This window comes from Triturus cristatus, chromosome 11 (assembly GCF_964204655.1).
Source record: "Triturus cristatus chromosome 11, aTriCri1.1, whole genome shotgun sequence".
NCBI classification, from domain to species: domain Eukaryota; kingdom Metazoa; phylum Chordata; class Amphibia; order Caudata; family Salamandridae; genus Triturus; species Triturus cristatus.
Genome location: NC_140594.1, coordinates 702,835,371 through 702,848,071, shown reverse-complemented (window position 1 = coordinate 702,848,071; position 12,701 = coordinate 702,835,371). Strand labels below are relative to the sequence as shown.

Below are 12,701 nucleotides of genomic sequence, written 5' to 3'. Positions count from 1 at the left end.
ACGGCGGCGGTTGCGGTTCTTGTGGCTCTCAGGTGAGTCCCCCAGCAGGAGCCGTGCAATCCTCCGCGTCCAGCACCGGATATCCTGCCAGCGTTTCCTCACCTGGGGCAGGCTCCGCCTCCGACCATCCACACGCCTCACGGCACTGACGGCGGTCAGCCAGATCTGCTCCTTGGCAGTGGCGCCCACCTGTGAGGTAGAACAAGTGACACCACATCAATACACCAGCCACATGTCACAGAGAGACACATGGGTACAAATTAGCTGGTTACAACAAGGCATGTCATGCAGCCAACGCATTGCACCTTTGTCATTGGGACATCATCCCCTGGTGAGGGAAAAAGCTGTACGTGCCATAGTGGGTACACAGGTGGAATGATGGCAATGTCACAATCAGTGATCAAGGCTCACACTGTGCATCACACCCACCCCTCCTGTCTCAGGGCACTGCTGGGAGTGATAGGCACCCACCCCTCCTGTCTCAGGGCACTGCTGGGAGTGATAGGCACACACCCCTCCTGTCTCAGGGAACTGCTGGGAGTGATAGGCACACACCCCTCCTGTCTCAGGGCACTGCTGGGAGCACACTGTACCCACCCCTCCTGTCTCAGGGCACTGCTGGGAGTGATAGGCACACACCCCTCCTGTCTCAGGGCACTGCTGGGAGGACTCCACACCCACCCCTCCTGTCTCAGGGCACTGCTGGGAGTGATAGGCACACACCCCTCCTGTCTCAGGGAACTGCTGGGAGTGATAGGCACACACCCCTCCTGTCTCAGGGCACTGCTGGGAGCACACTGTACCCACCCCTCCTGTCTCAGGGCACTGCTGGGAGTGATAGGCACACACCCCTCCTGTCTCAGGGCACTGCTGGGAGGACTCCACACCCACCCCTCCTGTCTCAGGGCACTGCTGGGAGTGATAGGCACACACCCCTCCTGTCTCAGGGAACTGCTGGGAGTGATAGGCACACACCCCTCCTGTCTCAGGGCACTGCTGGGAGCACACTGTACCCACCCCTCCTGTCTCAGGGCACTGCTGGGAGTGATAGGCACACACCCCTCCTGTCTCAGGGCACTGCTGGGAGGACTCCACACCCACCCCTCCTGTCTCAGGGCACTGCTGGGAGTGATAGGCACACACCCCTCCTGTCTCAGGGAACTGCTGGGAGTGATAGGCACACACCCCTCCTGTCTCAGGGCACTGCTGGGAGCACACTGTACCCACCCCTCCTGTCTCAGGGCACTGCTGGGAGTGATAGGCACACACCCCTCCTGTCTCAGGGCACTGCTGGGAGGACTCCACACCCACCCCTCCTGTCTCAGGGCACTGCTGTGAGTGATAGGCCCCCACCCCTCCTGTCTCAGGGCACTGCTGGGAGACATCAGGCACCCCCCCCCTGGGACCCCCCCAACAGTACATGGCATGTGTGTTACACCTGGACGCAATGGCCGAAGTCACAGTCACAACATAGGGACAGTCTGTGGCAGTGGCCTATGCACTCACCTGATACCCTGGTCGCCCATACAGCATGGGGTACTGTGGGAGGATCACATCCAGCAGAGCCATGTTCTCCTCCAGGGTGAATGGCTGTGTCCTCTCCACAGCCCTTGACATGGTTCCAGGGAATCAGTAGCAGCAGCTGGGTCGACGAATGCAAAGATGTGCAGGCAAGTGCTCCCTCATGGGACCAGGCTGCCTTATATGTGCCCTTCTGCCCAGTCTCATGCACAGGAGTACAGAGAGATTGGTCACTCACATTTGCATCCTATGTTTCCACCAATCCCTACAAACCTAGCAGTCTGTGTGTTCTCTATCGGTTTCATTCTCCTGCATGATGTCAGCCCCACAAACACATTGCAACAAAGTAGACAAATTCCAACTGACTTCTGCTGTGCACCTTCCAGAACAATTTCGAATTTTGAACTTGGTCTCCATGACAACCAGCATGCATGTAGGCCTTAATACTTGTCCCCTATGTAATTTGGAGCATCACACACAGGTACGGTGCGTGTGGGGGCCCTAGGGCACCCCAAATGCATGGCAACGGCCCGTACATGCATGCCTACCCTCTCCATCACTATGGGTCTGCACGCGTATGCGTACCCGTAGTGGTACGGACCGTACACTCGCATCTACGCTCTCTATCACTATGGGTCTGCACGCGTATGCGTACCCGTAGTGGTACGGACCGTACACTCGCATCTACGCTCTCTATCACTATGGGTCTGCACGCGTATGCGTACCCGTAGTGGTACGGACCGTACACTCGCATCTACGCTCTCTATCACTATGGGTCTGCACGCGTATGCGTACCCGTAGTGGTACGGACCGTACACTCGCATCTACGCTCTCTATCACTATGGGTCTGCACGCGTATGCGTACCCGTAGTGGTACGGACCGTACACTCGCATCTACGCTCTCCATCAATATGGGTCTGCACGCGTATGCGTACTCGTAGTGACAGTGAACGTAGATGCGAGTGTACGGTCCGTACCACTACGGGTACGCATACGCCTGCACACCCATAGTGATAGTGAGCGTAGATGCGAGTGTACGGTCCGTACCACTACGGGTACGCATACGCGTGCAGACCCATAGTGATAGGGCCGTACACTCGCATCTACGCTCTCTATCACTATGGGTCTGCACGCGTATGCGTACCCGTAGTGGTACGGACCGTACACTCACATTTACGCTCTCCATCACTATGGGTCTGCACACGTATGCGTACCCGTAGTGACACGGACCGTACACTCGCATCTACGCTCGCCATCACGATGGGTACACATACGGCAGCACTCCCACAGTGATTTGGGAACATGCACAGGCCCTCTCAGCAGCAGTACGGCGGATTTTACACATCACTGTGGTGATAGGCGACACACATGTAGGAATAGGGCGGACATACTTGTCCATGGATGGACATACTTGTCCAGGAATGGACATCAAGGCATCGTCTGTGCATTACCACATGTGTGGGGCACAGGTGTCACAGGCTGTGATGTGGAACATGCCTCCTGAGTGGAGAAGGCACCAGATGTATGATGAGATGTGTACATGTGTACTGTGTGAGGGTGCAATGTGTGCCAGGCATGCCCTTGACTCCTTTGACATGTGTGCATGTGGGACTGCGCACTTGGGGTGAGCGTCACTGGCATGGCACCGACACCAACACACGGAAGTGTCCCATGATGCCAGGTACAGGGGTCATGACACATGACTTATCACTACCCACAGTGCACAATGTGACTATGCCATATATGTGTCCGGGATTTACATCAGGTTGATGTTGTAGCACCCTCAAAAGCTGCAGCCGTTGCAGCAACCAACATGTGGCTTTGTGTAGATTGTCATTGCACACTGTTCCCAACACCATGCCACATGTGTTCTCGGATGTGAGGTGCACATGTATGCAAGGGACACGGAGTAGCGTGACAAGGCCATGTCAGCAAACTCACAAGGAATGTGTGGTGAGTCATGACATGTGCACCTTCATGGCAAGGTGTGTGGGCTGGACTAGTGTAATGTCATGTGACCTGTGGCTCAAGTGTTCCGCTGCCAGTCTCTGCAATCGGCATCACACTTCTGCTGATGTGTGGGTGTATGTCACTCCTGTCTTGCGTCGGGCAGTGCACTTGCACTGGGACACAGCTATTTCCATGGCGTGGCATGGGGAGGTTCTCAATCACCGTGTGTAGCTGGGTCTTGGAAGGAGTGTCACCTTGCATCCATACGTGTCCTGGGCATGTAGCACATGCCTGACTCCCTATGTGGCATGTGTGTATTGCCAGATTTACATGTGCTCAGTAGACATGAGTTGTTATCGTAGTGCACTCACTCTTCCTTGTCACTTCCAAATTACTGCAGAGCGCCTCCTGTTGCCCGAAGAATTCCAGACTTGGCCACCATGCAGGAGAATGACAGTATCCGGCTCTACCGCTTCACCCAACCGTTGATTCTGGAGCTGACGGCGAGACTGGCACCACACCTGCAACCGCTGCACAGGTATCCCACGGCACTGACACCCCAGCTGAAGGTAATGTCTGCCCTACATTTCCTTGCCACGGGTACCTTTCAATATACCATAGCTCATGTTGGTGGCATGTCCCAGAGCATGTTCAGCGGTGTGCTGCATGATTTCTTAGAGGCCATGTTGATTCACCTGGATGACTTCATCAAGTTCCCAACCCCTGAACAGATGACTGAGGTCAAGCGTGGTTTCTATGCCCTGGGAGGGATGCCCCATGTCATTGGGTCCATAGATGGGACACATGTAGGTTTGGTACCACCACACGCACGGGAGGTGGCGTACCGCAATCGGAAGCACTACCACTCCATCAATGCCCTTGTGGTGTGTCTGTCCAACATGGTGATTTCACATGTCTGTGCTCGTTTCCCAGGATCAGCACACGATGCCTACATCATGAGGCGTAGCGGGATGCCTGATATGATGATGCAGCTGCGCAACGAACGAGCATGTGTTGTTGGTGGGTACAGTCTGTCTGTCCTGTATTCTGTTTGGCCGAGCAGCACTACCGCTTCGGCAGTTCTAACGATATCCATGTGCTTTCCATTTAGGGGACGCTGGCTATCCCAACATGCCTTGGCTGCTGACACCTCTCCGCAACCCCATCACGCCGGCCCAGCTCCGCTACAACACCGCCCATGGCCGGACAAGGCGAGTGATAGAGAGGACGTTTGGCATGCTGAAGAGCCGATTCCGGTGCCTCCACAAGACCGGCGGCGCACTCCCATATGCCCCGGCAAAGGTTTGCAAGATCTTCATGGTCTGCTGCATGCTGCACAACATGGCAGTTGAAAGAGCTGTGCCACTCATCCTGAATCAACATGACGAGGACCATCCACCCGTGGAGGACGAAGGGCTTGGCAATGGGGCTAGTGATGTGGAGGATGTGGAGCCGCAAGAGGACATCCGGACTCGGCTCATACGCGACTTCTTTGCTTAGTGGTGAGTACCAGTGTCTGAGTGTGCACGCCTTGGTCCCCGTGTGGCATGTGTTTTGATGTGTGTGTCCACCTGCATGTATGGCACGTGAGTCAGAGGTGTGTGTGGGTGTGTCACTGGAGTGATGGTGGCAGTGATGGTAGTATTTCCCCAGTCATAATTGTGACCTAGCATGTTGTCATCCATACATGTGTCGAGTCAATGCACATGCAAGTGGCTGTGCTTTTTGTGGCTGACTTCTTGTGTGTCTCTCTTCCCCAGGTACCTGCGCATGCCATCTGCTGGTTGCATTGTTGTGGCACTGCTATTCCTCATGGACATGGCATCGTGGGCTGACTCAGCGTTACAGGCACGGACACGTTTGGAAGTCTCCATGGGGTAAGGGATGCATCTGGGGTGTATTGGGTGTGGCAGTTGTTCACGATGTGTGCACACTGCCCAGGTCGGGGTTTGGTTCCTCTGCAGTCATGTGGCATCCCCATGGGACACGACATGCAGCTGGGTACACCAGAATAGATGGGCTGCCTGGTTGTCAGTCATCAGTGATGGGATGGTGGATTGTGATGATGGCATCAATGTGTGTGACACTGCCCTCGGACACATACGGTTGACATTGGCTTGACATGGCGTGGGACTTCCACATCAGCGGATCTATGGTGTATGGCAGGCTCTCCGTGTGCAGATGTGGGTATTTAGCTGTTAGCCGACGCTTGTGTGCCAGTACCATGGCTATCACGCATTTGTGCTGCAGAAGGGGGGTGCCAGTGTTTGAGCCACATGTTACTCCACATGATGTGTTCATGTGTACTTCAAGTTGCCTCTGCAATCCCAAAAACATGACTATTAAAGGTGTCCCTATGCCTCCAAGGTGCCTCTGCTCAGTCAATGCTGGTGTGTTGGCACGGTGCATCCTGCATGTCTGGCATGGTATTCCCAGATTGTGGCTATGTGTCAATGTGTCGAGTGGCAAGATGCAAGCTGTGTGTGTGTGCTGAGACTGTGTATTGGGCATGATGTCCATGACTGTGTGGGTAGTGTGACATGTGCCATCCCCATGCATCCAACGTTGTCCAGGCCCCCATTCTCTGCATCCACCGGACTCAAGCTTGCAGGACATGGTTCTGCCACCTGTCTACACGTACCTGGGTGCCCCCCAGGACACGGGCCAGGTTCCCTGACCTCTGCGCATGACTGTTGCTGTACTCAATGTGTCTGTCAGCACGGTTGTTCGGCCACCCCCTCAGCTGGTTCTGCACATCACAGGTGTGTATGGTGCTCCATGTCTGTCTTGCCTAATAAACTGTGACCCATGTGTCCTGTGCCAGACTCAGGCCCCAGGGTGTGGATGGTTGAAGTGAACAGATGACTCAGGCATGTTTAGACTGTACAAGACACATGTTAGGTAATAATGCTACCAGCAGGCATCTACTCTTAATAGTGTGATTTATTAGGGGGGGGGGGGGACAAAGTGGGGGGCTTTCCGGGATTAGGGAATCCAAAGTTCAGTAGGGGAGTTGGTGTCCTTGCCATTGGAAATCCTCAGAGTCCATGCCACAGTCTTTGTCAACATTGGTCAGCCAGTGACCAGCAGGGCCATGTGGCAGAGAATGTCTCTTGATGCTGTGATGCTGTTGCTCCAGTGGGCCAGGTGCCAGGCCAGGTGTCCTGGGCGATGGTGATGTAGCAGCCACCCTCACGGTCCTTTCCGTGGACGACCCGGCTTCCTGCGGGGAACCTCAGCAGCAGGCCGTGACGACGTCTGGGATGCTCCGTCGGATGTTTCCTCCTCCTCCTCACGATCCCTCCCTGTGGGTGGTGATGTTCTCCGCCTTCTGGCACAGGGAGGGTCGGCCATGGTGTCGGCCATCCGACGGAGTTCAGCGTGAATCCCCTGGGACGCCGTCACTTGCTCAGCCTGTCTGTCCTCCATCCTCCGTTGGTGTAGCTGTAGACAGGCTATTAGCTCCGCATGTTGCTGGGCCTGCTGGACCTTGATCCCCTCGAGGACGGACACAACCTGGGCCATGCCCGTGGTGTCCTGCCGGTATGAGTCCAGGATGTTACGGACATGTGAAAATACCGGATCCCCAGCCAACTGGTCAGGCTCGCGCCTCCGCCGTCCTCCACTCCCACCACCCCTGCCCACTTGCGTCTGGCCTGCACTTGTGGGCACATCGGGTCTCCGGGACCCCTGAGGGGTGGCATTGGCGTTGTCGCCTGCCTCCTCCTGGGTGCCCGGGACACCGTGTCCCTCCTGGCGAGCCTGGCTGCATTGTGGTGTTGGGGCAGGGATCCTGGGTGTCTCCTGGGAAGTGGCAGGAGTGGGGGTGGTGGTTGGCACGGTTGTACCTGACGCAGGTGCTGCAGGTGGTTGGACACCAGAGGGGCCAGGTCGCTCGGGGTCGTCCGCAGAGTGGTGAGAGTGGTCGCTGCCGGTGGGATCGGTCTCCTGCAGATCCGGGTCCTGTGAGTGTTCCCCCCCAGTGTTGGGGGGTGCAGCACGACGTTGACCTGTGTGTGAGAGGGAAAATGTTAATTTGGATCCATGCAACATCCATGTTTCATCCGTTACAAAGTTGGCACATTTCCTCTTGGAATTAGGATCTGTCTTGCATTCCACTCACAGTGCACTTGTGCATGTGTGTGTCCCTTGGGCACCAATTTGGCCCCTTTAACTATGTGTGGCACAGTCTTACTTGCTGCGTCAAGTGTGACTGCAGTCAGCAGTGGAGTGTGCATGTGTGCCGAGCTATGCATTTGCGCCTTCCTTGTAGCACTGTACATGTGCACATGGAGTGGATCCACACACTCATATGATGCAGGTGGCTGTCCTTGTGCTCGTGTACAGGTTGTGACATGGCCCTGCGTTTTGCCATGATGAAGAGGGGGGGTTCTGGCACTGGCCACCCTTGTCTACATGCACGCAGTCCACCTGCTGACGAGCAGACATTCCCACACACCACAGGACTGATTTGCTCTCCCTGTGTCTCCCTCCTTCTCTGTCCCCCTCTCCCTCCCTCTCTGTCCCCCTCTCCCTCCCTCTGTGTCCCCCTCTCCCTCCCTCTGTGTCCCCCTCTCCCTCCCTCTGTGTCCCCCTCTCCCTCCCTCTGTGTCCCCCTCTCCCTCCCTCTGTGTGTCAGCCTCCTCCCTCTGTCCATCTTCCTGTGTCTCCCTCCCTCTGTGTCCCCCTCTCCCTCCCTCCGTGTGTCACCCTCTGTCACCTTGGCCCAGCTTCCTGGGCACACACTGTTAGCAGATCTTTGAGTGGCCCTTGGCCTGTTGATGTGAGTTTGTTTCTGATCTCCAGGCACCCATTTTGTTTGCTGTGTGTCTGTGCGCTGCTGCTGTGGTGGTGTGTGCTGCCACTCTTTCACACTGTTGGCTGTTCATTAGCTGCTGGCATGTGCAAAACAGTGCCTTCACCCCCATGTGTTGATGCAAGGCATCCGCCATTTGCTGGCAAGTCATTCCTGTGTTGGGACACAGTGTTTGTCTGGCTGTGACCTAGGCCATATGGGCAGAGGGCATTGTTGTCTGCTTTGGAGTCGCACTATGTGATTTTTGGTGCCCAGCCTCCCGCCATCCGGGTTACCGTGTCATGTGTTGTTGTCTTCTGTGGCCTGTGACTTGACATTGTCCAGCTGGGTGCATGGGGCATGGTGGCAGCAGTGGCATGTGCCTGCTCATGGAGTGTGGTTGAGTAATGCGATGGCTTGTGGTGGTTGCGTGCCTGTTATTAATTTTGGTTGTGGTTGCAGTTCCCCCCATGTGAGGTGCGTTGTTTGTGTACTCACCCGGGTCTCGGAGTCCTTCTACTCCTTCAACTGCCTCCACCGGCAGTATGGCCATCACCCTCTCCTCCCAGGGATGGTACTGTACGGGTCTGCGGGAGGGCCCTCCTCCGGTGGCGTTGGCCTGGTCGTGCTCCTCCTGTCTCTTGGCTCTGACCCTCCTCCGCAGATCGTACCACCTGTTCTGGCAATCCTGCTGGGTCCTCCTGGTGTCCGCAACAGCATTCACAGCATCGACGATGGTCTGCCACATGGCTGTTTTGGCTGCCTGGCTGGTGCTTCTGACCAATGTTCCAAAGATCTGTGGCTCGACTCTGAGGATTTGATCAACAAGGACCTCCAACTCTCGGTGACTGAACTTTGGATTCTTGGTAGTGGGCATGGTGAGGGGTGTGGGTGGGGATGGTGTGGGTGTGGGGGGTGTGTGGATGTTGGGGGGGGTGTGGATGGTTGTGTGTGTGTGTGAATGTGATGAGAGGGTGTTTGTGAGGGTGGTCGTGTGAAGGTGTGCAAGTGTAAGATGTGGTGTCGCTTGTAGTCTGGTTCTGTGGTGTCTGGCAGCAGTGGGTCTGTTGCAAAGGCTCATGGTTTGTGTGTGTGGGCCCTTTTTATTGGTCCATGGGTGGGTGTGGCAGTGTTTGAATTTTGGGTGGGTGTGTTATAAGGAGTGGTGGTGTATTGGGCCTCTGTTTGTTTTTGACAGTTGCAGGTCAGTGATTGTGTTATTTTAGTGGTTGTTGGCCATGTTTAGTGGCTGTGTGCCTTTCGAATGGTGTATTGTTGAGTTGTTTTGTTTTGTCCTTGTTGTGTACGTGCGTTTTGTGCGTGTGTACGGTGTGTACATGGGCCATTTGGTTGTACGATTTGGTCCTTGTGTGTGGCTTTGTACGACTCGTACATGCGGTTGTGATGTTGGGGCATGGGGTGCGCTCCGTACTTAGGAGGTTGTGTTGGGGGTGCGCCAGGAACGTACTGGGGTGGGGGTACGACTGGAACGTACTGGGGTGTACATAGACGGTGGTACGACACGTACAGGGGTGGGGGGGTGTACATTGACGGTGGTACGACACGTACTGGGGTGGGGGGGTGTACATTGACGGTGGTACGACACGTACAGGGGTGGGGGGGTGTACATTGATGGTGGTACGACACGTACAGGGGTGGGGGTACACGGGGGTACGACACGTACAGGGGGGGGTGTACATTGACGGTGGTACGACACGTACAGGGGTGGGGGGGTGTACATTGACGGTGGTACGACACGTACTGGGGTGGGGGTACGACTGGAACGTACTGGGGTGTAGGTAGACGGGGCTGTGACACGTACTGGGGTGGGGGTGTGGCTCGAACGTACTGGGGTGTAGGTACACGGGGGGTACGACACGTACTGGGGTGGGGGTACGACTGGAACGTACTGGGGTGTACATAGACGGTGGTACGACACGTACAGGGGTGGGGGGGTGTACATTGACGTTGGTACGACACGTACAGGGGTGGGGGTACACGGGGGTACGACACGTACAGGGGGGGTGTACATTGACGGTGGTACGACACGTACAGGGGTGGGGGGGTGTACATTGACGGTGGTACGACACGTACTGGGGTGGGGGTACGACTGGAACGTACTGGGGTGTAGGTAGACGGGGCTGTGACACGTACTGGGGTGGGGGTGTGGCTCGAACGTACTGGGGTGTAGGTACACGGGGGGTACGACACGTACTGGGGTGGGGGTGCGACTGGAACGTACTGGGGTGTACATAGACGGTGGTACGACACGTACAGGGGTGGGGGGGTGTACATTGACGGTGGTACGACACGTACAGGGGTGGGGGTACACGGGGGTACGACACGTACAGGTGGGGGTGTACATAGACGGTGGTACGACACGTACAGGGGTGGGGGGGTGTACATTGACGGTGGTACGACACGTACTGGGGTGGGGGTGCGACTGGAACGTACTGGGGTGTACATAGACGGGTGGGGGTATACATATATGGGGGTACGTGCCGGACGTACGGGGGCTGGGGGGAGTGTTGGGCGCGTATGCGGGCACATGTCTCCATGGTTGCTATTGGTGTTCGGTGCGGACGGTGTTTTTTCCATACGGTTGTAGGCTCGGACGCACGGGATGGATCGTGATTCCTCGGTCGGACTTGGATTTTTACGTTTGTAAAGTAAATCGTCCGAGGACGTGTCGGACACATTTTCCGACCCGAGGACGTGTGGGGAATGATTCCCGGTGCGGTTCGTATGGACTTTTTACCATGCGAATCGTGATTGCCAGTTCGTACGGCACTTGTACGATTCGTACGGTAAAAAGACCCGATACGAGTCGCACGGGGGAATTTTTTACCGGATCGTGATCGGCACCAGAGTCTGAATACCCAGGGACCCATTCCGGATCCATAAGAAAGATATCTTCTGTAAACTGGGGCACTGTGGCAGAGAATCTCTCATCCCATCCAAAACCCACACATTATCATCACTCTACCAGTGGGTAACCTTATCTGGTTCTCTCTTGCAGCATCTTATTTGGTTCTCCCTTGTATCAACAACGAGTTTGATATCTCAGGTCCTACTTAGGATTGTGCCAGTGAATCTGTTTAGAAGAGTTGTGCATATTTAATAAAGTCAGGCCCAAAGTTGAGCCTCGGGAGAGGGGCCAAATAGGTACTTCGACCCCACTGAATCAAAAGCTTTCTTGATATCGCCTAGAAGGACTGTTGAAGGTCCCTCCTGTCTGTCCTCCAAGGTCAAGGTGTTATACAATCATCTTATGTTGCGTCAAGTGGCTCGCTTGGGTATAAACCCTGGCTGATGCAGATGGACCTAGAAAAAATTTAATTAAGAAGTCAGTCTGATAGGGCTTTTGCAATTATCTGTACCTCAGTGTTCAAAAAATGTTTCATGGCATTTCTGATCTCACTTTCTGGATTTAAGGGTTTTACTTTCATTAGCAGAGAGAGTTGTTACCAGGCCATTTTAGTTTTTTTGGTGATGTGCTTCTTGAAGGAGAGATCACGTGCATGGTGAATCTGAGAGTTTGAATCCGCCCTCAATCATGTTTTTGAGGTTGGACCAGTTGTTGCTTGTTGTTCTCGGTGAACCATAGGAATTCTGTTTTGGTGGTGTTAAGCATCTGGTAGGTGCTGGACATCCAGATGTGAATGAGGTTCAAATCGAGTTTGAGGGGTTGGATGTCTGGAGCAGAGAAGACCTTAAATTTTAGACCACACAGAACGGTACTTGGATGTTGTTATCTGTGCTTAGAAGATGGAATATGTTGAAAATTGTGTTGCAACACTCTTTGTTCCTGCTGGTGTGTCCTCGCTCCTGTTGGTTCCTTGGCTCCTATTTTGGTGTTCCCTTCCATCTGTTGGCGCTTTTTTTTCCCTTGGGCCTTCTGCTCCAGTTTGACTTCCAGTTTTCTCCTGGTTCCTCTTGGGCTCCTGGTCTTCCAGTGTTTTCTGTCTCCTTGTCGTCTTCTACATTCCTGGAACTCATCATCATCTGAGGTCTTTCCCCTCTGGGGTTTTCCTCTTGGGACTCCTTCTGGAGGGCACTGGCTGCTTAGAATTTCATTGTCGGCAGCACCGTGGCTACCGGAAGGGGTCACCCCAATCTTGGACAAACCAGAGACTTACAAACCAGGACTTACAAGAACCGCAGCCAGGAACCATCCCAACGCCCCAAGACTGGTAAGAAAGACCCTAAACCCGACAATTTTGAGTCTGTGGGATCTGTGAAGGGGGGTCATGTAGATGTTGAACAGGGTGGGGCTGAGGGATAATCCTTGGGGTATGCCACATATGATGTCCTTGGGTGTAGAGGTGAAGGGAGGCAGTCGGAAGCTCTGTGCGCATCCTGTAAGGAAAAAGGTGGGGGCGTCTTGCTGTATTCCTATGTTGTGGAGTCTGTTGATGAAGATGCTATGGGAGGT

The 12,701-nt window shown here is 54.9% G+C and overlaps 1 long non-coding RNA gene across 1 annotated transcript in view; it reads left to right on the top strand.

The window, feature by feature from the left end:
* LOC146785347 (uncharacterized) overlaps positions 1-4,045 on the top strand; it is an 82,802-nt gene extending 78,757 nt beyond the window's left edge. The window contains exon 3 of the long non-coding RNA XR_014970951.1: positions 3,872-4,045. This is a non-coding gene — a long non-coding RNA (uncharacterized LOC146785347). The remainder of the gene's footprint in view (positions 1-3,871) is intronic.
* The last annotated feature ends 8,656 nt before the right edge of the window (positions 4,046-12,701 follow it).